At 43.6% G+C, this 27,339-nt stretch overlaps 1 long non-coding RNA gene across 1 annotated transcript; it reads left to right on the top strand.

Annotated features, from left to right (window-relative positions):
* The first annotated feature begins 217 nt into the window (after nucleotides 1-217).
* Nucleotides 218-20,967, top strand: LOC141126705 (uncharacterized). The gene is made up of 5 exons (XR_012241439.1): nucleotides 218-327; nucleotides 4,952-5,069; nucleotides 5,681-5,959; nucleotides 16,964-17,141; nucleotides 20,369-20,967. It is a non-coding gene; the product is annotated as an uncharacterized lncRNA (long non-coding RNA).
* The last annotated feature ends 6,372 nt before the right edge of the window (nucleotides 20,968-27,339 follow it).

Genomic DNA, 27,339 nt, shown 5'->3' with positions numbered 1-27,339 from the left:
TGTATCGGGGGCGAGGGATCCGGTGTCGTGTTGTATCGGGGGCGAGGGATCCGGTGTCGTGTTACATCGGGGGCGAGGGATCCTTGTGTTGTGTTGTATCGGGGGCGAGGTATCCGGTGTCGTGTTGTATCGGGGGCGAGGGATCCTTGTGTTGTGTTGTATCGGGGGCGAGGGATCCGGTGTTGTGTTGTGTTGTAGGAGGAGAAATAACGTTTTTGTTCCTGTGTTTTTTCTCTCTGGCAGGATAAAAGGCAACAATCCAACTCCACCGGACGGACAGATGAGGAGTCAGAGGGCGGTCTCCAAATAGCCCCTCCCCCCAACAAGGTATACACCCCCCCCCCCATCTACCTCTTCAGTGCAGTAATCCCCCTTTTTTTTTTTTTTTTTTTTTTTTAAACGGTATTATACGGACTTACACTGTGGATGTCTTATTCTATCTTATTCTATTACATCTCCTTGATGGGAATATATCCTTCTACTCCATCTACTGAGCTGCCATATCCTTCCTCCTGTGGTTAGAGGATACCGGCTGCCTCAATTATATATCACACCGGGTGTTGTTACCTCTGTACTCTTATGGTGGTGAATCGGATCACTTGAATTTGGATTATATTGTTTTCACGATTTCACGGTCTCTCGCTCTCCCTCTGTCTCTCTCACTTTCTCTTCTCCCCTTCTATTCGCACACTCTCTCTTCTCCCCTTCTATTCGCACACTCTCTCTTCTCCCCTTCTATTCGCACACTCTCTGGAGACTGGCTAGGCCACTCCGGGACCTTAATGTACTTCTTCTTGATCCACTCCTTTGTTGCCTTGGCCGTGTGTTTTGGGTTATTGTCATGCTGAAATACCCATCCACAACCCATTTTTAATGCCCTGGCTTAGGGAAGGAGGTTCTCGCCCAAGATTTGACGGTACATGGCCTCCTCCATCGTCCCTTTGATGCAGTGAAGTTGTCCTGTCCCCTTAGCAGAAAAATACCCCCAAAGCATAATGTTTCCACCTCCATGTATGACAGTGGGGGATGGTGTTCTTGGGGTCATAGGCAGCATTCCTCCTTCTCCAAACACGGCGAGTTGAGTTGATGTCAAAGAGCTGAATTTGGGTCTCATCTGACCACAACACTTTCACCCAGTTCTCCTCTGAATCATTCAGATGTTCATTAGCAAACTTCAGACGGACCTGTACATGTGCTTTCCTAGGCAGGGGGACCTTACGGGGGCTGCAGAATTTCAGTCCTTCACGGTGTAGTGTGTTACCGATTGTTTTCTTGGTGACTTTGGTCCCAGCTGAGATCATTGACAAGTTTCTCCCATGTAGTTCTGGGCTGATTCTTCACCGTTCTCATGATCATTGAACCTCCAGCAGGTGAGATCTTCCATGGAGCCCCAGACCGAGAGAGATTGACAGTTATTTTGTGTTTCTTCCATTTGCGAATAATCGCACCAACTGTTGTCACCCTCTCACCAAGCTGCTTGGCGATGGTCTTGTAGCCCATTCCAGCCTTGTGTAGGTCTACAATCTTGTCCCTGACATCCTTGGACAGATCTTTGGTCTTGGCCATGGTGGAGAGATTGGAATCTGACTGATGGCTTCTGTGGACAGGTGTCTTCTATACAGGTAACAAGCTGAGATTAGGAGAACTCCCTTTAAGAGAGTGTTCCTAATCTCAGCTCATTACCTGTATAGAAGACACCTGGGAGCCAGAAATCTTGCTGATCGGGGGTCAAATACTTATTTCACTCATTAAAATGCAAATCGATTCATAACTTTTTTGAAATGCGTTTTTCCTGGATATTTTTGTTATTCTGTTTCTCTCTGATAAAATAAACCGACCATCAAAATGATAGACTGATCATTTCTTTGTCAGTGGGCAAACGTACAAAATCAGCAGGGGTTCAAATACCTTCTTTTTTTCCCCTCACTGTACCTCGAATGTTGGTGAGTAGGGGGGGGGGGGGGTCATAGGGAAGGAGTCACGTCTGTGAGCACAGAAGTCCCCTATTTACATGGAATAAGCACCGAGCACTTTGTCACCATTTGTTTGAACACAGATGATATTTTTTGGACTTTCTGAACTGTATAGGAGCCTAGAACTATGTGCTATGAGTTTATATTAGGGCAGCGCTGTAATACTTATTGGATTGACTTTCCATTGCAGGCATGATGATGGAGCCTCAGTCTGGAGCTGAGTATTATGGGGTACATAACACCACACCGGGGCATCACGTCTCTTATATGCAGTGGGGTCCAAAGGGGTGGCCGGGATATTTGGAGTCCGCTCACCTTCTCATTTTATCTTCTTTTTGTGAAAAGGTGAACTTACCTTTTTAAAACTGCTATCAGGTTATTGTTTTCAATGATAAAAGTGACCAAACTCCAGTATAACAAGTTCAGTAATGTCTCTGTATAACCGAAGCTCAGGCATCGTCTGTCCATCAACTTCCTCCTTCCTCTAAATCCAATCTTCTTTTACACTCATCTCTTAGAATACGTTCGCTGCGCATCTCCTATTAATACCCATCGAAAAATTACACCAAGTCAATCGCCTCGGCTGAGACACTCCAAACTCCTTACCGGACGTCCAAAAATCTGTGCTTTAAAAAGCTAAGGGTTTACACCCACTTCAGCTACGGAAGGTTTTACCCCCTTTGTGACCAGGCCATTTTTTGCCATACGGCACTTTAACTGACAATTGCGCGGTCGTGCGACGCTGTACCCAAATAAAATGTCTTTTTTCCCCCCACAGAGATTTCTTTTGGTGGTATTTGATCACCTCTGTGAGTTTTTATTTTTTGCGCTAAACGAAAAAAAGAGCGACAATTTTGAATAAAAAACATTTTTTACTTTCTGCTATAAAACATATCATTTATATATATATATATATATATATATATATATATATATATATATATATATATATATATATATATATATATATATATATATATATATATCTCTCTTCATGAATTTAGACCAATATGTATTCTGCTACATATTTTTGGTTAAAAAAAAAATCCCAATAAGCGTTTATTGATGGTTTGCGCAAAAGTTATAGCAAATTAATTAGGAAGGTCTGCGCTTAGGACGTGTGTGAAGGTTGCAGCCTCCCCAAAAACTCCCAAAAGAGGGCTCTAGAATATAGAAAGAAAGGAGATGTGAAGGGGCGAGTGACGCTACCTATATGTCAAATAGTGCTCTACCAAATCACTCTATAGTGGCTAAATATTAAAATACACAGTGTTATTGTGGAATAAATTATAACAAACCAGTTACCATAAAGGTGATAGTGTAATAGTTATCATACCTCACCTACCCCAGTAGGTGAGTACTAAAACCCTCTAGGTGTGGACACCAATCCAACACAGGAGAGGTTATCACCAAAAATATAATGGCTTACAAATTAGTGTATAAAACATCCAGACATGAATATCATGATAGTATAGTGATCCTCTGCTTGTAACAGTGCGTATAGTGTCCAAACCCAAAATACAGGATGTGAGTGAACCCAAAAACCAAATCCAACTGAAAGTGCAAAAAAAAAAAAATCGCACCAAAATGTAATTATCGCACCATATACAAAAACATATAAGTGTACACATATAGTGTCCCAATCATCAAATGAAGGTGTATATAAACCCAAAATGCAAAAAAAAATGCAAAAAAAATTGCACCAAAAACAGAAAAAAATGCAAAAATAGCACCAAAATTAAAAATTACACCAAGATGCAGTTTATCGCACCGTGTACAAAGAACACATAGGTGCATTCATCCCAATGAAGGTGACTGTTCGTGTTTAGAGGAATTGTAGCAGGTGACTTTAGTGATCACAGAATCTTCACAGGTGACTTGCGTGCTCCTCCTCAAGGGTCCCCACTCACCAGATCCTACTACCCCTACAGTTCCTCGAGCAGCCTTGGGATATCCAGGTTATGATAGATGTAATTTTCATGATCCTCATAAAAAAGAGAAATTGGCTCCCATAGTGCAGTATAACCAAAACTTCCATTTATTAAAAGATTATTTAAAAAGTATAAAAACAAAAAAATGCAGTTCATGCAGCGTAATGCCTAGTCCCATAGGGGCTGCACTTGCCGGTATAAAGCATAGGCAACCAAGCTGTAGCTGGACAGCATGCACTCTGGTTGCATTCCACCCACTTGCTCAGCTTCCTGGAAGTCACGTGATGTGCGTAGTGACGCCGCACGCGTTTCATCGTGGACATCTTCAGCGGCGATGTCTTACCACTGCATGTCACGTATTTTATAAGGGAGAGAGGCTTGGGGCTCAGTGTGGGCCTTGCCTGTAGTGTGGAGGGAGCAGGAGGCGGGGCAGTGACACAGGTAGGCGGGGGCTCAGTGTGGGCCTTGCCTGTAGTCTGGAGGGGTCAGGAGGCGGAGCAGTGGCACAGGTAGGCGTGGGCTCAGTGTGGGACTTGCCCTGTAGTCTGGAGGGGGAAGAAGGCGGGGCAGTGGCACAGGAAGGAGGGGCTCAGTGTGGGACTTGCCTGTAGTCTGGAGGGGGAAGGAGGCGGGGCAGTGGCACAGGAAGGAGGGGCTCAGTGTGGACTTTGCCTGTAGTGTGGAGGGGGGCAGGAGGCGGGGCAGGGGCACAGGAAGGAGGGGCTCAGTGTGGACTTTGCCTGTAGTGTGGAGGGAGCAGGAGGCGGGCAGGGACACAGGTAGGCGTGGGCTCAGTGTGGGCCTTGCCTGTAGTCTGGAGGGGGCAGGAGGCGGGGCAGTGGCACATTATCTATAGGAAAATGTAGTCGGTCTCCACCGCAGAGCAGGGACGGGGGATCTTTGGGGTGTCGGCCTCTGACAGGTATAACAATTGAGCTGTGTGAGTGTTCTCTGTGTATTTGTCTATTGATGGATTCCGGTGTCACCGCGGTCTCCATGGTTACGGTGCATTTCCTCAGTCATGCGTTTCTCTTTGTGTCTCTGCAGCATAGAGCTCAGCAGAAACCCAATGCACTGGGAGAAGGTGCCCCATCTGCCCTCGCTCACCGCCCAACCACAGCAAATACTCGCCAGTGACCCCGTTCCTTATGCAGATATCTAGCAGGTAAGCAGCCCAGGAGAGTGGGCGGGGCTGGGGACCAGAAATCTTATGATGTCATCACACAAGGGTACAGCCCGACTATCGCCTGATCACCACTCCAGTCTGAGCGGTGTACAGCAGTGAGGACATGGGGGGCCCATCCTTCCTTCATGTAAAAGTCTTAGGTCTTAGTTTTACCTAAACTCCCCTTTTCTGGAGTCATTGTTCTGGAGGTGGGGCTGGGGGCCCTTGCACTCTGTAGATCGTAACGGGGGCCCTTGCACTCTGTAGATCGTAATGGGGGCCCTTGCACTCTGTAGATCGTAACGGGGGCCCTCTGGAGGTTGGGGCTGGGGGCCCTTGCACTCTGTAGGTGGGGGGTGGCCCTTGCGCGCTGGGGGGCCCTCTGGAGGCCTCTCGTGCTCTGATTCATTCACTTCTAGAATTGTAAATTTCAAACAGAAGCACTGAGGAGAGCGCCATCTACTGACTGAAATGGAGGATTCAGGATATTCCTTTAAAAAAAGTTTTTTTTTTTTTCCTCCAGACTAAAAAATATCACTTGTGGATAAAATTTACTGTTTTTCTTTTGTGATGAATTGGATTCTCATTATTTTTATTTTTTTCATATACAGGCTTTAAAGATCACCCCCCCCCCCCTCAGTTTACGCCTTCAGTGCACTTTCACAGATCCGTGTGGATGCCAAGGAGGATTTTGTTGTACAGTTTGGGATTCACTTACCCAGCACACTCTCCCCTCCCCCACTCTCTGTACTAAACATACAGGCTCCCCCAATCCACCTCCATTTCTTCTCTACTCAGAACACAAGTTCACAGCGGTCACATGATCGGAAAAGCTCCCGATCGCTAGCATGCAGCGGGAGTTTTACGGTAACTGCTGGCTACTCACAAAAGTAAGTACACCCCTCACATTTTTGTAAATCTTTATTTCTGTCTTTTCGTGGCAACACTGAAGAAATGACACTTTGCTACAATGTAAAGTAGTGAGTGTCTCCCTGTAAAATAAAAAAGAAATAAAAATATTGCATAGTTTGTAGACGCTGTAACGTTTGAGAAAAACAATCAATTTAAACGCTTATTGGGGTTTTATTTTACCACCAAATATATGTAGCAGAATACACATTGGCCTAAATTGATGAAGAAATTTGATTTTTTTTTTTTTTTTTTTTTTTTTTTTTTTCAATTTTTTTTTTCATTGTATATGTTTTATAGCAGAAAGTAAAAGAAAAAAATACATACATACTTATTCATTCAATCTTTCTTTGTTTATATCGCAAAAACTAGATACCGCAGAGGTGATCAAATTACAACCAAAAGAAAGCTCCATTTGTGGGGAAAAAAATATGACAAATTTTATTTGGGTCAGTTTCTTCATCAATTTAGGCCAATATGTATTCTGCTACATGTTTTGTGGTAAAAAAACCCCCAATAAGTGAATATTGATTGGTTTGCACAAACGTTATAGCATCTACAAACTATGAGATATTCATTTATTTCTTTCTTTTTTACTAGCAATGGCGGTGATCAGCGACTGCGATATTTAGGCAGACAAATTTGGACACTGACACTTTTTGGGGACCAGGGACACTAATACAGTGATCAGTGCTTAAAATATACACTGTCACTGTACTAATGACGCTGGCTGGGAAGGGGTTAAACATCAGTGGGCGATCAAAGGGTTAAATGTGTGCCTAGCCAGTGTTTTTCTAAACTGTGGGGGAGGTGCTTTTACTAAGGGAAGACATGGATCGTAGTCTCTGCTTTGCAGGAACACGGGATCCACGCTTTCCCTACTGACAGAACGGCGATCTGCCTTGTTTACATAGACAGACCGCCGTTATGTCTCTCCTCGATCATCAGCGGATGCACGCCCCCTACCTGGTAGAGCCGGGCTACAGGTGCCGCCCTGTAGCAGAAAAACGGCTATGGGACGGACCTGAACTGGTTAAGTCTCTGAGTTTCAAAAAGTGTGAATGTAGTTGGCAGAGTATAAAGAACTATATTTGGGGGTCACTTTCATTTTCAAGGAATCTAAATGGGTAGGTTGCCATAAGAGAATGTTGGTTTGCAGGGCAGGGACCGTCACCTTCAGTAAAGAAATATTAAGAGCTGGCGATATCCCATTGTTATAGTGAGGCACACTGGGCATTTAGCCCTGGCACATGGGGGCGATGGCGTTTAGCTGCGGGTGGAGGGCACAAGTGTCTTGTCCTGCTGCCAGCAGCTTGTCAAACACTGAGAGTCTTCTCCCGCTCAGCTGTACAAATGTTTAGGGCGTGATGTGCCCAGGAAGGAATGCCCGGAATTCGGACCTCTCCGGGCATACACTGCCCTAAATGTACAGATAGGTGCACCATTCAGCTGCAACAGCTGTCAGACCGGCATTGATTTGGACAGGCAGCAGCTGGGCTCAACGGGGCACTTGTGCCCACAGCTAAATGCCGGAGCCCCCCATGCACCAGGACCAAACACCCGGTGTGCATGGAGGGCCTAACTACTATCAATGCCAATGTTCCTCTGTAACCTACATTCCGCTGTACTTCAGCCTCACCCACATACAGTGCAGGGTGAGAGGAGTGTCGGAGCCGGCCGGGGTGGGGAGTTAGGTAAGTAATACGGGGGGGGGTTTTACTAAAACTGGAGAGTGCTAAATCTGCTGCCGCTATGCATGGGAGCCTTCCAGGTTTTTTGTCAAATCCTAAAGAGGAACTGCAGTCTGCTCACATAACTTGTAATTTAAAAAAACATCTTTGCCATTCTGAAGCTTCCCTCCAACCACTTTACATATTTTATATACACTGTCATTCTGTACTTGCCAAATATGCTGCAGAAATCTCCCTCCACTGAGTCTGGTTATAACCATTTTAACTGTGGGCAGCGGAAGCTGCTGGCTGTTCACTTCCTGGATTTACACAGACACACAGAGGAACACCGCCAGCCCTGCAGCTCTCATTGGCCCTCTTATGACGCATCCCCCCTCCCCTCCTGGTAAACTCTCGTGAGATAGAGAGAGCTGTGCATGAAGTCATAAGCCTAGGCTAATGACCAGACAAGAGATGAGAAGTGGGCTGTATAAGGGATTTACTGGCAGAAAAAATAAATGTTTTACTATCCAAAGTTAAAACAACTAAAACAAGGGCAGAAGATTTAATAGATGGAAAGATGAAAATATGACTGAAGAAGCTGAAGTTAGAAACTGATTGCTTACCATGCACAGCTGCACCAGATTTTGCAATCTCCTATTTTAGTAACTCAACCCCTCTGTGTCTTCTGCATCCCCCGAGACTTTTTTTTTTTCTTGTGCCCGGAGTTGGGTTTTAAGTTCTAATTGTCAAGGAATAAGCGAAGTCCGCACACCGTATTATGAGGTGTGTTGGGGGGGGAGGGGGGCGAGCTTGAAGAATTCCTCTTTCTATCGGGAATAAGTCTCGCATATCAGTGGCGCCTCATCAATGGTTATAACGAAGCAAATTTGTTTGTGAAATGTGTTAACCATGTTATTCTTGTCCTCGTGTATCGTGTCCATCTGGGTTCTGATGTGGATTTTATGAAATAAAGAACCGATTTTTCTCAAGAATGGAGAGCAGTCACCTCCTTTGCATGTATCTTCAAGTGACCAAGTAGACACGTGCACTGTCTAAAAATTTGCTTTTGTTTCCTTTTTTTTTTTTTCGTTTTTCGGATCATTTGTTATGAATAGGGATGAGCCGAACACCCCTGGTTTGGTTCGCGGCAGAACATGCGAACAGGCAAACAATTTGTGCGAACACCGTTTAAGTCTATGGGACTTAAACGTGAAAAATCAAAAGTGCTAATTTTAAAGGCTAATATATGCAAGTTATTGTCATAAAAAGGGTAGACAGGGGACATGTATCAATGGAAAAGAAAGTTTTTTAAATTGGTTGTTTTTTCAGGAGAAGTGATTTTAATGATGCTTAAAGTGAACCAATAAAAGTGAAATATTCCTTTAAATATTGTACCTGGGAATTGTCTATAGTATGCCTGTAAAGGGGCGCGCGTTTCCTGTGCTTAGAACAGTCCCTGTACAAAATGACATTTCTAAAGGAAAAAGTCATTTAAAACTGCTTTTGGCTGTAATGTAATGTCGGGTCCTGGCAATATGGATGAAAATCATTGAGAAAAACGGCATGGGTACCCCCCAGCCCATTACCAGGCCCTTTGGGTCTGGTATGGATATTAAGGGAACTCCGCACCCAAATTAAAAAAAGAAAAGGTATGAGGCCCCCAGGCCCTATATACTCTGAACAGCAGTATACAGGCGGTCCCCGGGTTACAAACAAGATAGGGACTGTAGGTTTGTTCTTAAGTTGAATCTGTTTGTAATTTGGAACAGGTACATTTTTAAAGTTTAGCTACAGCCAAAAAATCTATTTTTAAGCTTTTTGGATAACATAGGGAAGGGTTATCATCACCCCTGTAACATTTGTTTTTTGTCTGTACTCCTATTTAGAAGATTTCACCTTACTTTCTGTCCCAATGACAATTGGATTTTGAGAATTTTGGGTTATTAGGGAAACAAGGATTGTTGATAAATCAGTGGAGGAGACACCTTTTTCCCATATTAACTTTTACAGGAGAGAATTTCCCTTCCTAGGGGTAGATTTCCTCTCACTTCCTGTTGTCTCCTTCCGTTTGTAAGTAGGAGTCGTTTGTAAGTTGAATGTTTGAAAATAGGGGACCGCCTGTATATACAATACGGCCTGCCATATATACTCTGCGGAAAATTGGGCCTTAGGTGTTGGTGGTACCAGAACACTGTAAGCCCTCACAGTTACTCTTGGTGGGTGCTGGAACGGGCCCTGCTGTGAAATATTAGATCAAAAATTTTAATTACGCGCCCCTGTAAATCGGGGGCAGAAAAATTGGGCCTTTTTCTTCCCCAAAAATGCGTTTGAAAAATCGCTGCGCAAATACTGTGTGTAAAAGAAAAAAAAAAACACCCACGATTTTAATCTGTAGGGCATTTGCTTTAAAAAAATATGTTTGGGGGTTCAAAGTAATTTTCTTGCAAAAAAAAAAATGTTTTTCATGTAAACAAAAAGTGTCAGAAAGGGCTTTGTCTTCAAGTGGTTAGAAGAGTGGGTGATGTGTGACATAAGCTTCTAAATGTTGTGCATAAAATGCCAGGACAGTTCAAAACCCCCCCAAATGACCCCATTTTGCAAAGTAGACACCCCAAGCTATTTGCTGAGAGGCATGTCGAGTCCATGGAATATTTTATATTGTGACACAAGTTGCGGGAAAGAGACAAATTTTTTTTCTATTTTTTTTTTTGCACAAAGTTGTCACTAAATGATATATTGCTCAAACATGCCATGGGAATATGTGAAATTACACCCCAAAATACATTCTGTTGCTTCTCCTGAGTATGGGGATACCACATGTGTGAGACTTTTTGGGAGCCTAGCCGCGTACAGGACCCCGAAAACCAAGCACCGCCTTCAGGGCGTAAATTTATTTCACTCTTCACTGCCTATCACAGTTTCGGAGGCCATGGAATGCCCAGGTGGCACAAAACCCCCCAAATGACCCCATTTTGGAAAGTAGACACCCCAAGCTATTTGCTGAGAGGTATAGTGAGTATTTTGCAGACCTCACTTTTTGTCACAAAGTTTTGAAAAAAGAAAAAAAAATATTTTTTCTTGTCTTTCTTCATTTTCAAAAACAAACGAGAGCTGCAAAATACTCACCATGCCTCTCAGCAAATAGCTTGGGGTGTCTACTTTCCAAAATGGGGTCATTTGGGGGGGTTTGTGCCACCTTGGCATTCCATGGCCTCCGAAACTGTGATAGGCAGTGAAGAGTGAAAACAAAAATGTACACCCTTAGAAATCCTGAAGGCGGTGATTGGTTTTCGGGGTCCCGTACGCAGCTAGGCTCCCAAAAAGTCTCACAAATGTGGTATCCCCGTACTCAGGAGAAGCAGTAGAAGAATGTATTTTGGGGTGAAATTCCACATATGCCCATGGCCTGTGTGAGCAATATATCATTTAGTGACAGCTTTGTGCAAAAAAAAAAAAAAAAATCAAATTTGTCACATTCCCGCAACTTGTGTCAAAATATAAAATATTTCATGAACTCAACATGCCTCAAAGCAAATAGCTTGGGGTGTCTAGTTTCCAAAATGGGGTCATTTGGGGGGGTTTTATGCCATCTGGGCATTTTTATGGCCTTCAAAACTGATAGGTAGTGAGGAGTAAAATCAAAAATTTACGCCCCTAGAAATCCTGAAGGCGGTGATTGGTTTTCGGGGCCCCGTACATGGCTAGGCTCCCAAAAAGTCCCACACGTGGTATCCCCGTACTCAGGAGAAGCAGCAGAATATATTTTGGGCTGCAATTCCATATATGCCCATGGCCTGTGTGAGCAATATATCATTTAGTGACAACTTTTTGTAATTTTTTTTTTTTTTTTTTTGTCATTATTCAATCACTTGGGACAAAAAATAATATTCAATGGGCTCAACATGCCTCTCAGCAATTTCCTTGGGGTGTCTACTTTCCAAAATGGGGTCATTTCGGGGGTTTTGTATCGCCCTACCATTTTAGCACCTCAAGAAATGACATAGGCAGTCATAAACTAAAAGCTGTGTAAATTCCAGAAAATGTACCCTAGTTTGTAGGCACTATAACTTTTGCGCAAACCAATAAATATACGCTTATTGACATTTTTTTTTACCAAAGACATGTGGCTGAATACATTTTGGCCTAAATGTATGACTAAAATTGAGTTTATTGGATTTTTTTTATAACAAAAAGTAGAAAATATCTTTTTTTTTTTCAAAGTTTTCGGTCTTTTTCCGTTTATAGCGCAAAAAATAAAAACCGTAGAGGTGATCAAATACCATCAAAAGAAAGCTCTATTTGTGGGAAGAAAAGGACGCAAATTTTGTTTGGGTACAGCATTGCATGACCGCGCAATTAGCAGTTAAAGCGACGCAGTGCCAAATTGTAAAAAGTGCTCTGGTCAGGAAGGGGGTAAATCCTTCCAGGGCTGAAGTGGTTAAACGTATACACCAATAAACCAGGTTTTTATACAGTATTACGCTATGTGGGCTCCCTCTCTTCTCTTTCTATAATGGAATCTCGCCATAGCCAACAATAAAGACGGAGCTATCCTATACTGCTACACAGTGGCATATACTGTGGATGTGTGAGACCCCAAGAGAGGGTGGAGGATCTGGTGAGTGCAATCATTATAGGAGCACGAATAAGGCACGCACAGAGTGTTTATTCATTGAAAAGCCCACCTGAGCCAAAACGGATTCCTTCACTGGCACAACAGCACTTTTATTGTATTAGTCACGTGTTCACTTGTTTATGCACACCAGCACTTTGTATATTTATTTAATTGTATGAACATATTGCATTTATGGTTATTTTAATTAGGGTTGTCCCGATACTTGTACTCGGGCAAATGCTCCCAATGCTTCCCCCGATACCTGGAAGTCAGCTGTGATCGGCGCGTGGGGGAGTTACAAGATTCTCCCCCAGCGGCTTTCAGCTGCTTTAGTGACATACAGCGGTGATCGGTCACCGCTGATTGTCACTGCATCCTCCTCCATGCCCCCTCCTTTCCTCTGTCCCCCTCCGTTCCTCTCTTCTTCTCTGTGTCTCTCCGCTGTCCCCTCCGTTCCCCTCTCCTTCTTCTCTGTGTCTCTCCGCTGTCCCCTCTGTTCTCCTCTCCTTCTCTGTGTCTCTCCGCTGTCCCCTCCGTTCTCCTCTCCTACTCTGTCCACCTCCGCTGTCCCCTCCGTTCCTCTCTCCTTCTCTGTGTCTCTCCGCAGTCCCCTCCGTTCCTCTCTCCTTCTCTGTGTCTCTCCGCAGTCCCCTCCGTTCCTCTCTCCTTCTCTGTGTCTCTCCGCAGTCCCCTCCGTTCCTCTCTCCTTCTCTGTGTCTCTCCGCTGTCCCCTCTGTTCTCCTCTCCTACTCTGTCCACCTCCGCTGTCCCCTCCGTTCCTCTCTCCTTCTCTGTGTCTCTCCGCAGTCCCCTTCGTTCCTCTCTCCTTCCCTGTGTCTCTCCGCTGTCCCCTCCGTTCCTCTCTCCTTCTCTGTCTCTCTCCGCTGTCCCCTCCGTTCTCCTCTCCTACTCTGTCCACCTCCGCTGTCCCCTCCGTTCCTCTCTCCTTCTCTGTGTCTCTCCGCAGTCCCCTCCGTTCCTCTCTCCTTCCCTGTGTCTCTCCGCTGTCCCCTCCGTTCCTCTCTCCTTCTCTGTGTCTCTCCGCTGTCCCCTCTGTTCTCCTCTCCTACTCTGTCCACCTCCGCTGTCCCCTCCGTTCCTCTCTCCTTCTCTGTGTCTCTCCGCAGTCCCCTCCGTTCCTCTCTCCTTCCCTGTGTCTCTCCGCTGTCCCCTCCGTTCCTCTCTCCTTCTCTGTGTCTCTCCGCTGTCCCCTCCGTTCTCCTCTCCTACTCTGTCCACCTCCGCTGTCCCCTCCGTTCCCCTCTCCTTCTCTGTGTCTCTCCGCAGTCCCCTCCGTTCCTCTCTCCTTCTCTGTGTCTCTCCGCTGTCCCCTCCGTTCTCCTCTCCTACTCTGTCCACCTCCGCTGTCCCCTCCGTTCCCCTCTCCTTCCCTGTGTCTCTCCGCTGTCCCCTCCGTTCCTCTCTCCTTCTCTGTGTCTCTCCGCTGTCCCCTCCGTTCTCCTCTCCTACTCTGTCCACCTCCGCTGTCCCCTCCGTTCCCCTCTCCTTCTCTGTGTCTCTCCGCTGTCCCCTCTGTTCTCCTCTCCTTCCCTGTGTCTCTCCGCTGTCCCCTCCGTTCCTCTCTCCTTCTCTGTGTCTCTCCGCTGTCCCCTCCGTTCCTCTCTCCTTCCCTGTGTCTCTCCGCTGTCCCCTCCGTTCCTCTCCTTCTCTGTGTCTCTCCGCTGTCCCCTCCGTTCTCCTCTCCTACTCTGTGTCTCTCCGCTGTCCCCTCCGTTCCCCTCTCCTTCTCTGTGTCTCTCCGCTGTCCCCTCTGTTCTCCTCTCCTTCTCTGTGTCTCTCTCCGCTGTCCCCTCCGTTCCCCTCTCCTTCTCTGTGTCTCTCTCTGCTGTCCCCTCCGTTCCTCTCTCCTTCTCTGTGTCTCTCCGCTGTCCCCTCCGTTCCTCTCTCCTTCTCTGTCCCCCTCCGTTCTCCCCCTCCGTTCCGCCGTCGTCCTCCTTCCTTTGTGTATGGATAGAGTCAGCTGACTCTGTCCATTCACATAACTGAAACATTGTAATCTCCTGTGATTACAATGTGTCAGTTTATGAATGGAGAGGAGCCGCTGTCTTCTCTCCATTCATTCTCAGTGCAGCTGAGGCTGCAGAGAAAGGGACTGGGGAATCTCTATCCTCTGTCTCTTTCTCTGTATCAAGGGGGAGATATCAGAGGTCTGTTAAGACCCCTGATATCTCACCAAAGCCCCCCAACAGGGCTGATTAAAAAAAAAAAAAACACATATTGCAATAAAGAATAAAAAAAAATTATTGTAAAAAATAAAAATTGTAAATTAAAAAAAAAAAACACACACATACACCGTTCACCCCCTCCCCCCCCCAAAAAAAGCACTGTTAAAAAAAAAAAAAAAAAAAAAAAACACTGTCACGTGACATAAAAAAAGTATCGGTATTCGGTAGCGAGTACTTGAAAAAAGTATCGGTACTTGTACTCGGTCCTAAAAAAAGTGGTATCGGGACAACCCTATTCATCAGTAGGGATGGGCTTTATGTTCGGGTCGAACATGAGTTCGACCTGAACATTGGCTGTTCGCCCATTCGCCGAACAGCGAACAATTTGGGGTGTACGCAGCAAATTCGAAAGCCGCGGAACACCCTTTAAAAGTCTATGGGAGAAATCAAAAGTGATCATTTTAAAGGCTTATATGCAAGTTATTGTCATAAAAAGTGTTTGGGGACCTGGGTACTGCCCCAGGGGACATGGATCAATGCAAAAAGAAGTTTTAAAAACGGCCGTTTTTTCGGGAGCAGTGATTTTAATAATGCTTAAAGTGAAACAATAATAATGTAATATCCCTTTACATTTCATACCTGGGGGGTGTCTATAGTATGCCTGTAAAGGGGCGCATGTTTTCCGTGTTTAGAACAGTCTGACAGCAAAATGACATTTCTAAATGTGCTAGCGCTAGTGCCGGCTATAATGAATTGTTGGTCCAGCAATACACATAAAAGTTCATTGATAAAATTTCCCCACAGGGGAACCCTGAACCCAAATTTTTTAAAATGCATGGGGGTCCCCCTAAACTCCATACCAGGCCCTTCCAGGAACTGTGATGCATCCGGCTGCCCTTCCCCATTTCCAATTGGGGTGGGGATGGGCTTGGCTGTGCCGCATCGGTGCCACGCCTCCCGCAGCGTCACTGACATGGTGTCTGCGTGCCAACAGGTGGTTTACTATCGGCGCCGTTATCCATGTCTTTATGGGCCTTGATTTGTGCACTGGTCCAAATCCTGTGGTGTGGGGTTGTTTTTCAGGGGTTGGGATGAATTAGAGTGGCGAGCCAGGCCTTCTCGTCCACATCAGTGCCTGACCTCAGAAATGCTCTTCTGGAAGAATGGTCAAACATTCCCATAGACACACTCCTAAACCTTGTGGACGGCCTTCCCAGGGGAGTTGAAGCTGTTATAGCTGTAAAGGGTGGACCAACTCAATATTGAACCCTACGGAGGAAGACTGGGATGTCATTAAAGTTCATGTGTGTATAAAGGCAGGCGTCCTAATACTTTTGACAATATAGTGTATTTGCAAATGAAAATCCCCCTTAAAACTTGTTTAGAAAAATAGGCTATGAGTTGGGACTTTTATTATTATGGACTTTAACATTTTTTAAGTGAGGGTTGGTGAGAATTTCATTATTTTTTTTTTTTTTTTATAAACTGTAAAATGTTCCTAATTAGTTAAAGCGGAGTTCTGCTGGAAAAAAAAATATTAAAAGCCAGCAGCTACAAATTCTGCAGCTGCTGACCTTTAATATAAGGACACTTACCTGTCCAGGACGCCCGCCATGCCGGCAGCTGAAACCAATCTGTCCGTCGGCTCTCGGGTGCTGCCGCCGCCATCTTCAGTGTGGGAATCAGGAAGTGAAGCCTTGCAGGTTCACTTCCTGGTTCCCTACTGCGCATGCGGGAGTCACGCTGTGCGTCCTCACTGGTCCCTGCTGTCTTCTCGGACCCGTGTGTCTCCCAGAAGACAGCGGGGGAGCACAGAGTAGGCCCTGGAAGTGTCTCAGGTCACTGCAATCACCGCGGTGATCTATGCCAGGAAGTGGGAGCAAATAACTGTATATTATACAGATATCTGCTCCCTCCTCCCCCCTGAAAGGTGCCAAATGTGACACCGGAGGGGGGGAGGGGATTCCAACAAGTGGAAGTTCCATTTTTGGGTAGAACTCCACTTTAATATCACATATCCTGCTTCTGTGTGCGGGTCTTGTCATCTTTAGAATATTCCTTTCTTTTAGAATGGATCCCAATTGGAAGTGCCATGTAAATGTAAGATGTGTTGATTGCGAGTCCCGACATGAGCAGACATGAAGCTCCGGGATGGATTATGTGGCAGTGAGGTGACACCAGAGTCACAATCACTGCATTATTATAGAGGTGTCACCCAGCAGGGAGCTCTGTACCATGTGGGACACCAGAGGAGGAGAAGATCTTAGTAGCGGGTATACAGAGGTGGGTTTGGGGCAGTGCCAATGCCAGGAAAAGAATTGAACATGTAATGAGAAGGTGAAAAGACTTTCTACCATTGTGTTAGAAATGTGGAAGCTAAAAAATATATCTTAGTATTGGTCTTCTATGTTTTTTGCTGTCTGTGTTTTAGTGTAGAATCTCATTGTACAGGACAAACGTTTCCATTTATGAAAGATGTGATCAGATCCAATATTTTTCTTCTCATTCTAGGAAGTGGCCTGGTGTTTACCATGTATAATGTCACCCAAGAGACTGCCACAGTGTTTTATTTTATTTTTCTTTTGGGGTCCTAATGCTGCAATATTTTATGTTGTGCTTAGTCTGCCTCAGCTTGAGCTGCAGTATATTCTGCCGGTTGTGTGCCATGATCATCTGCCTGCGATGGAAGGTAAGGATTTTAAAAATAACATACATAAAACACATAAGGATCTATTGGGAGATGTGGGAATGGTAAATGAAATTGATAATGGACCATGGCCTTATAGATTCTGATTGGACACAATGAAGAAACCTGAGATTTAGTGCAAATTAACCACTTCAGCCCCATAAGATTTTACCCCCCTTCCTGCCCAGAGTGTTTTTTTGCGATTCGGCACTGCGTCGCTTTAGCTGACGATTGCGCGGTCGTGTGACGTTGTACCCAAACAAAATTGACATCTCTTTTTTTTCCCCACAAATAGAGCTTTCTTTTGGTGGTATTTGATCACCTCTGTGGTGTTTGTTTATAGTGCAAAAAAAAAAAGAGCGACAATTTTGAAAAAAAAAAAAAAAAACAATATTTTTTTTACTTTTTGCTATATAAATATCCCAAAAAATATATATAAAAAAATAATTTTTTTTCCTCAGTTTAGGCCGATATGTATTCTTCTACATATTTTTGGTAAACAAAATCGCAATAAGCGCATATTGATTGGTTTGCCCAAAAGGTATAGTGTCTACAAAATAGGAGGTGGATTTTTGGCATTTTTATAAAATTTTTTTTTTTTTTTTTTTACTAGTAATGGTGGCGATCTGTGATTTTTATCGTGACTGCAACATTATGGCGGACAGACACTTTTGACACTATTTTGGGACCATTGTCTTTTATACAGCGATCAGTGCTATAAATAGCCACTGATTACTGTATAAATTACACTGGCAGCTAAGGGGTTAAACACTAGGGGGCAATCAAGGGGTTAAGTGTCCTAGGGAGTGATTCTACCTGTAGGGGGGATGGGCTACCACTGACATGACAGTGATCACTGCTCCCGATGACAGAGAGCCGTATATCCCTGTCATGTCACGAGGCAGAACAGGGAAATGTCTTGTTTACTAGGGATGAGCTTCGAGTTCGACCCGAACATCAGCTGGTCGCCAGTGCGCCGAACAGCGAACAATTTGGGGTGTTCGTGGCAAATTCGAAAGCCGCGGAACACCCTTTAAAAGTCTATGGGAGAAATCAAAAGTGCTAATTTTAAAGGTTTATATTCATGGTATTGTCATAAAGTGTTTGGGGACCCGGGTCCTGCCCCAGGGGACATGGATCAATGCACAAAAAAGTTTTAAAAACTGCAGTTTTTTCAGGAGCAGTGATTTTAATAATGCTTAAAGTAAAACAATAAAAGTGTAATATCCCTTTAAATTTCGTACCTGGGGGGTGTCTATAGTATGCCTGTAAAGGGGTGCATGTTTCCTGTGTTTAGAACAGTCTGACAGCAAAATGACATTTCAAAGGAAAAAAGTCATTTAAACTACTCGCGGCTATTAATGAATTGCCGGTCCGACAATACACATAGAAGGTTCTATCAGGTTGAGGTCAGGACTGTGCAGGCCACCCCAAACTCTTACGGGTGAAGCTACTTTTTTTTTAAGACATCCTAATCACTCTAGAGGCTAATGATGGGAAACAGTAATGACCATTGTAAGCACCCCTGTCAGTAGTAAATGGTTTGTCTCAACCCTCTAACTGCTACAGCTGCAGGACAGCTTGTTCTGTTGAAAAATAACAGACTCGCTGACTAGATCACAAGGTGCAAAGAAAGCTGAAAAGAAAACAAATGCAGCCATCACATCTTAGGCCTCATGCACACAAGACGCATGTTCAGAGGCAGTTGGACACTTTTTTGACTGCCCCTGAACTCATTCAATGTTGTCCTATGTGTCCATGTACACAGTCTCGTTTTTTAGGCAGTTGTGTTTTAACCTCGTTTTTCCAGAAGCAAAAGAATGGGTTCAGACGCAAACGTTTTCCACGTTTCAGACGCCAAACGCCGATACCAGCGTTTAGCTGTGTTTGCGTTTTTATAAGTAACATTTTATGACCCAACTTTGGGGCCCCATATCTCGGGGCCACTTAGTGATAGGGATCCTAGCACCAAGTGACCCCGAGATATGGGGCCCCAAAGTCAGGTCGGAAAATGTCATTCTCTGCTGCAGAAGTGCTTGATATTTTCCGACCCGACTTTGGGGCCACGTATCTCGGGGCCATTTGGTGCTAGGAACCCCAAATTGGATATGTTGTAGTGCTAGATCCACTGTGTTAACACAACAATTTTGGGGTTCCTAGCACCAAGTGCCCCTGAGATACGGGGCCCCAAAGCTGGGTCGGAAAATGTCATTCTCTGCTCTGCAGACGCTTCTAGACGCAAACGTGGCAAAACGGGCATTTCTAAACGCCGGTTTCAGCTTTTAAAAACATGTGTTCAGCAGAGTTTGCACCGGCGTCTCGTGTGCATGAGGCCTAAGAATTGGTAAGCTGCAGTATAATTGTCATTGCCAGGAGTCAGGCTTGGAGACCAGTAGTTATAGCAGTAGAGAGGCTCCCACTGACCAGCAGGATAGGTACAGCAGCAGGTCACCCTGGTAGATGGCACAAGCTGACCTGGGGCGTGGAGTCTAAGCACTAACTGGTGTTCCTAGAGCTTCTGATGGCGGACATGGGTTTTGATGCATGTTAGTAGCAGGTCACGGTCCTCAGGATCACCCCACCAGCAGGTGAGCAAGCTGGGGTTCAGTAGCCGATATAGGATGTAGGGATCAAGTAGACGTAAGTAAACAAGCCAAAAGGTCAGTAACAAGTGGTAGCAGAGATATGGACAGCAACAGGGGTGACAAGCGCTAGATATTGGCTGAAGAGAGCACAATAATCCGACAAACAGGAAGTGCAAAGGCATGGCTAAAATGGGAAGTTCAAGGGAGGAGCAAAGGATTCAAGGTTCAAGGCAAGATCGTTCATGGAGTTGTCCAGGGAGCTGTCCAGAATCCCAGGTGGTTCAGCAAGAAGAGATATTGCCAGACATAGCAGAGGTCAAAGGTTCAAACCTGGTTCAGGGACAATAATAACTGTTCACATTTGGGTTTAATACCGATTTTAAATCTTCAGCAGAGGTTAGCCTTCAAGTCTGCATCCAGATCAACCTGTGTGTGTGTGACTACTGTTTTCCATGTTCTCATACATGGTGTTCACTAAGAGACACATCTAAAAGTTTTTGAATTTATCTACACTCCCCCCTGACACCACCAACTGTGGAAGAGAGCTTTACATTCTTACCACTTTATGTAAAGATTACCATTCTAAGAGTAAAACAAAATGTATAATCCCTGAGTTTTATGTTATCCCATGCTTTTATATTTCAGTCAGAAGATACCACAGAAGAAGCTCCTATCAGCTTAACTTAAAGGAAGAACATTTTATTTATGATGGATGATGTTAGATAGAATGTTAGATATGTTGTTAGATATGTTGTTAGATATGTTGTTAGATATGTTGTTAGATATGTTGTTAGATATGTTGTTAGATATGTTGTTAGATATGTTGTTAGATAGGTTGTTAGATAGGTTGTTAGATAGGTTGTTAGATATGTTGCTGTTAGATATGTTGCTGTTAAATATGTTGCTGTTAAATATGTTGCTGTTAAATATGTTGCTGTTAAATATGTTGCTGTTAAATATGTTGCTGTTAAATATGTTGTTAAATATGTTGTAGATAGATATGTTGTTAAATATGTTGTAGATAGATATGTTGTTAAATATGTTGTAGATAGATATGTTGTTAAATATGTTGTAGATAGATATGTTGTTAAATATGTTGTAGATAGATATGTTGTTAAATATGTTGTAGATAGATATGTTAGATAAATATATACTGTTGTCTGAATATTTCCAGGTCCATTCCTGTTTGTTGGTTTGAAAATTTTATACAGCTTAGAAAAGAATGAATAAAATGTTTTTAAAACTCCTTTAGGGTCATGTATCATTTCTCCCGATGGTTTTTGGATCTTTTCTATGGAAGTCATAGGTGCTTTTTGGCGCAATACCCCTGCCAGGAGCAGACTTGGTTTATTCCCATATTGGTAGAGAACAACACATGACTCTTGTCTCTAAGCCTTAAGGTTTGTTCATTTAATAACGTCTGTATTTCCATTTGTTTGTCTGTTAGTTTTATCAAGTTTTCTGAAGTTTGATTTTTTTTTTTAATGTATTTTTTCTCTAGTTCTGAAATTTCTTTTAAAAGGAGAGGTTATTCTACCGATCCTATCTTTCTTTAATCTAGCCCCGTGTTTTATAAAAAAGACCACGTATTACGCATTTTAAAGTTTCCCATTGTAGGGGAGAGGTTGTATCTTTTGCATGATCTATCCCAAAATTATTAATTGCCTTCCGGATTTCTGACATGCATACCTCGTCTATAAGTAGATTATCATGTAATCTCCATGACCATTTTGCTGTAACCCCGCTTGGTATATCCAATTCCAGAAACACTGGGGCATGATCAGACCAAATAAAACTTCCAATCTCAGAGGAAGACGCCATTGTCATTCCCATTTGACTTTAAGAAAAAAAATCTAGTCTATGATGAGTACCATGGACTTTTGAGTAAAATGGGTAATCTCTATCTGTCGGGTGAAGGACCCTCCTTATATCCACCAATTGATCTTTATCCCTGGTTCCTTTAAATGTATCCATCTGACTAGTAGCTTGAAACAGGTGAGATGCAGTAGTGTCCATATCCTGGTTGAGGACAAAATTGAAATCACCCCCACAAGGCTCTTTCCATAAGATCTGTGAAGATTTGTATACCTGTCTTAATCTGGTCTTGATTTGGTAGCTATAGATTAATAAATGTATATTTCTTTCCATAAATGGACAGCTTTAAGAGCAAGGGTCTTCCGATGAAGACATGATGAGGCAGGGATTTGTGGACTACTATAGAGACCCCTCTAGATTTAGAATAGGGGAGAGAATCATGATACCATTTCGGATAGTACTTATTCTGAATATTAGGTATGTGGTTTGAAGAAGGCCTGGAAGAAGACAGAATTTGTGATCTCTTCAATAGGGAGTTCAGTCCTCTCGCATTTAAGGAACAAATCTTGATAGAGCCCATAAAGGACGGGCAAAGGGAAGGAACAAAAAAAAAAAAGGATTCTGAAGAATATTATTAATATCTAATATTCTTGTATCTCAGAGGCGCTTCCGGATGAATAGCATTGATCGTCAAACTGACTTAAAACAAAGTGTGAGTTTATTGTCACACAATTGGCATCATAAATACAATGTAAAAAATATAATAGCTCAGTTCAGTGTGGGTAAAAATATATGAAATAGAATAAAAAGTTATAAAGCTGTAATAAGCTTATGAAAGCATGTGTGCTTCATGGATGCTGTCTGTCTCCATGCTGTCTTGTGTGTCATCCAAGAAGAAGCAGGAAATGACGTTCTTAGTCTTCTGGAAGAATTGACAGCTGTCCCAACTTATCAAAGTGTCTTGTGAACATGTCAGTGTCATCTATCCTAGTGGCTGTGTGTCTGTCTGTGTGTTCTTCAATATGGAAGCATTGGCTTTATATGTTACATGTGAACGTCATAACCTCACACCAACTTAGAACCTTGTATGGCACATATTCATTTCTGCTATCTTCAGCAATATGCTATCCAAAAGAAGATTCTAACTCAGAGTCCTATATGGCATACGATTGACAAGCCCACATGTAACACTCCATACTTGAAGTAATGGGCTGATCACGTAATGTCATATAACCAAACATCTACATAATATGAACACATTTTACCAACTTTACATTAAGTAACTATATACTAGTACTTATTAATATGACTGGAACTTCAAACTAACTTAACAGGATATAATTCACAATGTATATTCCTTTAGCTACGTGGACACGTGTCTATTTTTGTCTTCTCATGACATTCTACACCAAGATACCTTATATGTCATACTCAAATTGGCTACACCAGAAAAATCCGGCAATGCTCAGCTTTAGATGAAGAATCATGTCAAATCAATTGATCAAGGTCATTCACACATACTCTATTTATTATGATTAGTCATAAAACCAAATATGTTTTGCAAGCTTGCCATGAATATAATTTTACACCTATAAGTGCCGAATTATGAATTTGGAATAATATTCTAACAGATTCCACAGGACAACACACAACAAACCAAAAACAAACTCTAATGCCGTGTACACACGGCCGGACTTTTCGACCAAACTGATCTGTCGGAACGAATCCGGCAGACAATTCAACCGTGTGTGGGCTTCAGCGGACCTTTTCTTTTGAAAATCAAACAGACTTTAGAAATAGAACGGGTTTCAAATCTTTCCGACGGACCTGTTTTTGTGTATTTAATATTTAAGATCTAGTGTTTTTTTTTTTTTTTTAAATCTAAATTTTACATACAAGTGAACTGATTGGAGGTTTGTTTTGTTTAATAAATGTTTAAATGTAAAAAAATTCTGTATCACTTATTAAGGTTGCTTTCACACTGGAGCGGTCAGGCGTTGATGGTAAAACGCTGCTAGTTTTAGCGGCGCTTTGCCGTCATTTTAGCGGCGCTATTCGGCTGCTAGTGGGGCGCTTATAACCCAGCTAGCGGCCTAGGAAGGGGTTAAATGCGCCCCTGAAGCGCCGCTGCCGAAACGTTTTGCAGGCGCTTCGGCAGCAGTGCGCATTCAATTCAATGGGCAGGAATGGTGGAGCAGCAGTATGCACCGCTCCAAAGATGCTGCTTGCAGGACTTTTATTTAACATCCTGCCAGTGCATTGCCTCAGTGTGAAAGCACTCGGGATATCACACTGAGACTGCAGGGGAGCCGTCTTACAGGCGCTATTTTTAGCCCAAAAGTTTCATGCTTTAAAAAAAAAAAAAACAGTAAAGTTAGCCCAATTTTTTTTGCATAATGTGAAAGATGAAGTTACGCTGAGTAAATGGATACCTAACATGTCACGCTTTAAAATTGCACACGCTCGTGGAATGGCGCCAAACCTCGGTACTTAAAAATCCCCATAGGCGACGTTTTTCAAATTTTTCACTGGTTACATGTTTTGAGTTACAGAGAAAGTCCAGGGCTAGAATTATTGCTCTCGCTCTAAAGTTCGCGGCGACACCTCACATGTGTGGTTTGAACACCGTTTTCATACGTGGGTGGGACTTGCGTATGCGTTCACTTCTGTTTGACACTTTTTTTTTTTAAAAAAATCACCACTTCCCAGCCGAGGTGGCGCCGTTTTTTTGAATGCAGAGGGCGGGGCGTGACGTCATAACATCGCGCCCGGCCTCTGACTATCATAGAGACTCCAGCGACCATCTGGTCCGCTGGAAATCTCTGCGATCAGCATCTGGGCCCGGCGGATCTGTTCCCTGACTCGCCGATCGCACAGGTGAGTCGATAGAAGCACCGGCTGGGGGGGGGGACGTCCCATTTCGCTGCCCATAAAAACGATCAAGCGGCGGAACAGCTGCTATGATCATTCTTATGGTGTAGGGAATCGCCAGCTGAAAATGCCAATATTTGAATGATGCCTGTAGCTGCACCCATCATTCAGGAGGGGAGAGAGGGACCCATTGAAGAAAGGAGGAGGGGAGAGAGGGAGCCGTTGAAGAAAGGAGGAGGAGGGGAGAGAGGGACCCATTGAAGAAAGGAGGAGAAGGGGAGAGAGGGAGCCGTTGAAGAAAGGAGGAGGAGGGGAGAGAGGGACCCATTGAAGAAAGGAGGAGGGGAGAGAGGGACCCGTTGAAGAAAGGAGGAGGGGGAGAGAGGGAAAAGTATTTTCCTTCTAACTACCTCATTAGAGTATATATCTAAATATTCTAAGTGAGTGTTAATTGTGTATCCATATAGTTCAATGTATAGACATAGGGGGTTATTTACAAAAGGCAAATCCACTTTGCACTATAAGTGCAGTCGCTGTAAGTCTGACATGAGGGGAAGCTCTGCTGATTTTATCCAATCATGTGCAAGCGAAAATGCTGTTTTTTAATCTACAGCGACTGCACTTCCAAGTACACTTTTAGTGCAATTTTAAGTGCACTTTGCACTTGTAGTTTGCACTTGTAGTGCAAAGTGGATTTGCCTTTGGTAAATAACCCCCATAGTGTGTATTCAGTTCCCCATCTGTCTCCTGAGGACACTTAGGTGAAAGGGTATCTCCCCAGGAGAAAGAGGGGAAAATCAAAAAACACCCGCCACACTTGTTAAGACACTTAAACATGAGGGAAGATTAATATTGGGGTATTAACCCCCCCATGCTCCCCAAAGTGATTCTTAACCGCTTCAATACAGGGCATTTTCACCCCCTTCCTTCCCAGACCAATTTTTAGTTTTCAGCACTGTCGCACTTTAAACGACAATTGCGCGGTCGTGTGACGTTGTACCCAAACAAAATTGACGTCCTTCTTTCCCCACAAATAGAGCTTTCTTTTGCTGGTATTTGATCACCTCTGCGGTTTTTATTTTTTGCGCTATAAACAAAAGAAGAGCGACAATTTTGAAAAAAACACAATATTTTGTTACTTTTTGCTATAATAAATATCCCAATTTTAAAAAAAAAATAATTTTTTCATCACTTTCGGCCGATACGTATTCTTCTACATATATTTGGTAAAAAAAAAATCGCAATAAGCGTATATTGATTGGTTTGCGCAAAAGTTATAGCGTCTACAAAATACGGGATAGATTTATGGCATTTTTAAAAAAAAATTTTATTTATTTTTTTTACTAGTAATGGCGGCGATCTGTGATTTTTTTTTTTTTTTTCCCCTGACTGTGACATTATGGCGGACACATCGGACACTTTTGACACATTTTTGGGACCATTCACATTTATACAGCGATCAATGCTATAAAATTGCATTGATTACTGTATAAATATGACTGGCAGGGAAGGGGTTAACCACTAGGGGGAGACGAGGGGATAATTATGTTTCCTAGCGGAGTGATTCTAACTGTAGGGGGAGGGGACTCACAAGGGGAGGAGACCGATCGGTGTTCCTCTGTACTGGGAGTTTTTATTATTTGTTGGATATAACTTTTTACAATTTTTATACCAATAAATTCCTTACTTTTTCAACGGATTTACACTATGTGGAAGTCTTTTCTTGTTTCCTTGCCCTATCATGAGGATTGTCGATGATTGAGTGGAACCCCGCTGACGATCGAAGTTGGTCCAATAGGACATTCGGGTCCAATCCAGCTCCTTCAGGGATACATCTGCCTTTTGAGGTTTTCTGCTCTTCCAAGCCCAAGTCTACCTGTGTGACCGGAACCAGATCCATCCTACCATTTGACGGTACAAGCTTTTCTGACTCCCCGCCGAGGGCCTGTGAGTCCACCTTTTCTGCTAAGGGCATTCAATTTCTATCTGCCTGAGATTATATGGTCATGTCTGGAGAAGATGTCACCCTGCATGCTGAGATGTCCCTAACAGCCCTGGAGAAATACATATGAAGATTTGGAGCACCTACAGTATTATATTGGCATCTCAATGAGCCGATTTCCCACAGACAGACATTAAAACTCAACATGCCATATTCTTATGTTATGTACTTTATATCCTAATAGGTGGGTCTGACAGACATGCAACATTGCTGAGTTCATTTCCACTACATCCACATCAGTTTATTCATATGGTGTTATCCATTTTCATATCATTTGCTGTTTTTAGATTTACTTATTATTATTTGTTATTTTCATTCAGCCTTAAGGCCATACTCACCATGACTGATCCACTCATTTGATATTCATCAAAGTTATAAGTAGCCTATTCTTAACCATTTCTTCACTAGCATATTATTATTGGTTACTTATTTATCACTGTTTGGGGTTCATACCCCCTTCTCTTCATTTTTTGCTTCACTTTATGTGTTCTCATCACTTACGGTGACTCTACAGTCATTACTATTAGGGTTGTCCCGATACTGATACTAGTATCGGTATCGGCACCAATACCGAGCATTTGGCCAAGTACTTGTACTCGGGCAAATGCTCCCGATGCTTCCCCCGATACCTGGAAGTCAGCTGTGATCGGCGCGTGGGGGAGTTACAAGATTCTCCCCCAGTGGCTTTCAGCTGCTTTAGTGACATACAGCGGTGATCGGTCACCGCTGACTGTTGCTGCACCCTCCTCCATGCCCCCTCCTTTCCGCTGTCCCCCTCCATTCTGCCGTTCCTCTCTCCTTCTCTGTGCCTCTCCGTTCCTCTCTCCTTCTCTGTCCACCTCCGCTGTCCCCCTCCGTTCCTCTCTCCTCTGTCCACCTCCGCTGTCCCCCTCCGTTCCTCTCTCCTTCTCTGTCCACCTCCGCTGTC

This window comes from Aquarana catesbeiana, linkage group LG02 (assembly GCF_042186555.1).
Source record: "Aquarana catesbeiana isolate 2022-GZ linkage group LG02, ASM4218655v1, whole genome shotgun sequence".
Taxonomy (NCBI): Eukaryota; Metazoa; Chordata; class Amphibia; order Anura; family Ranidae; genus Aquarana; species Aquarana catesbeiana.
Note: the sequence above shows the minus strand (reverse complement) of the source record. Positions and strands in the feature narration are given on the sequence as shown.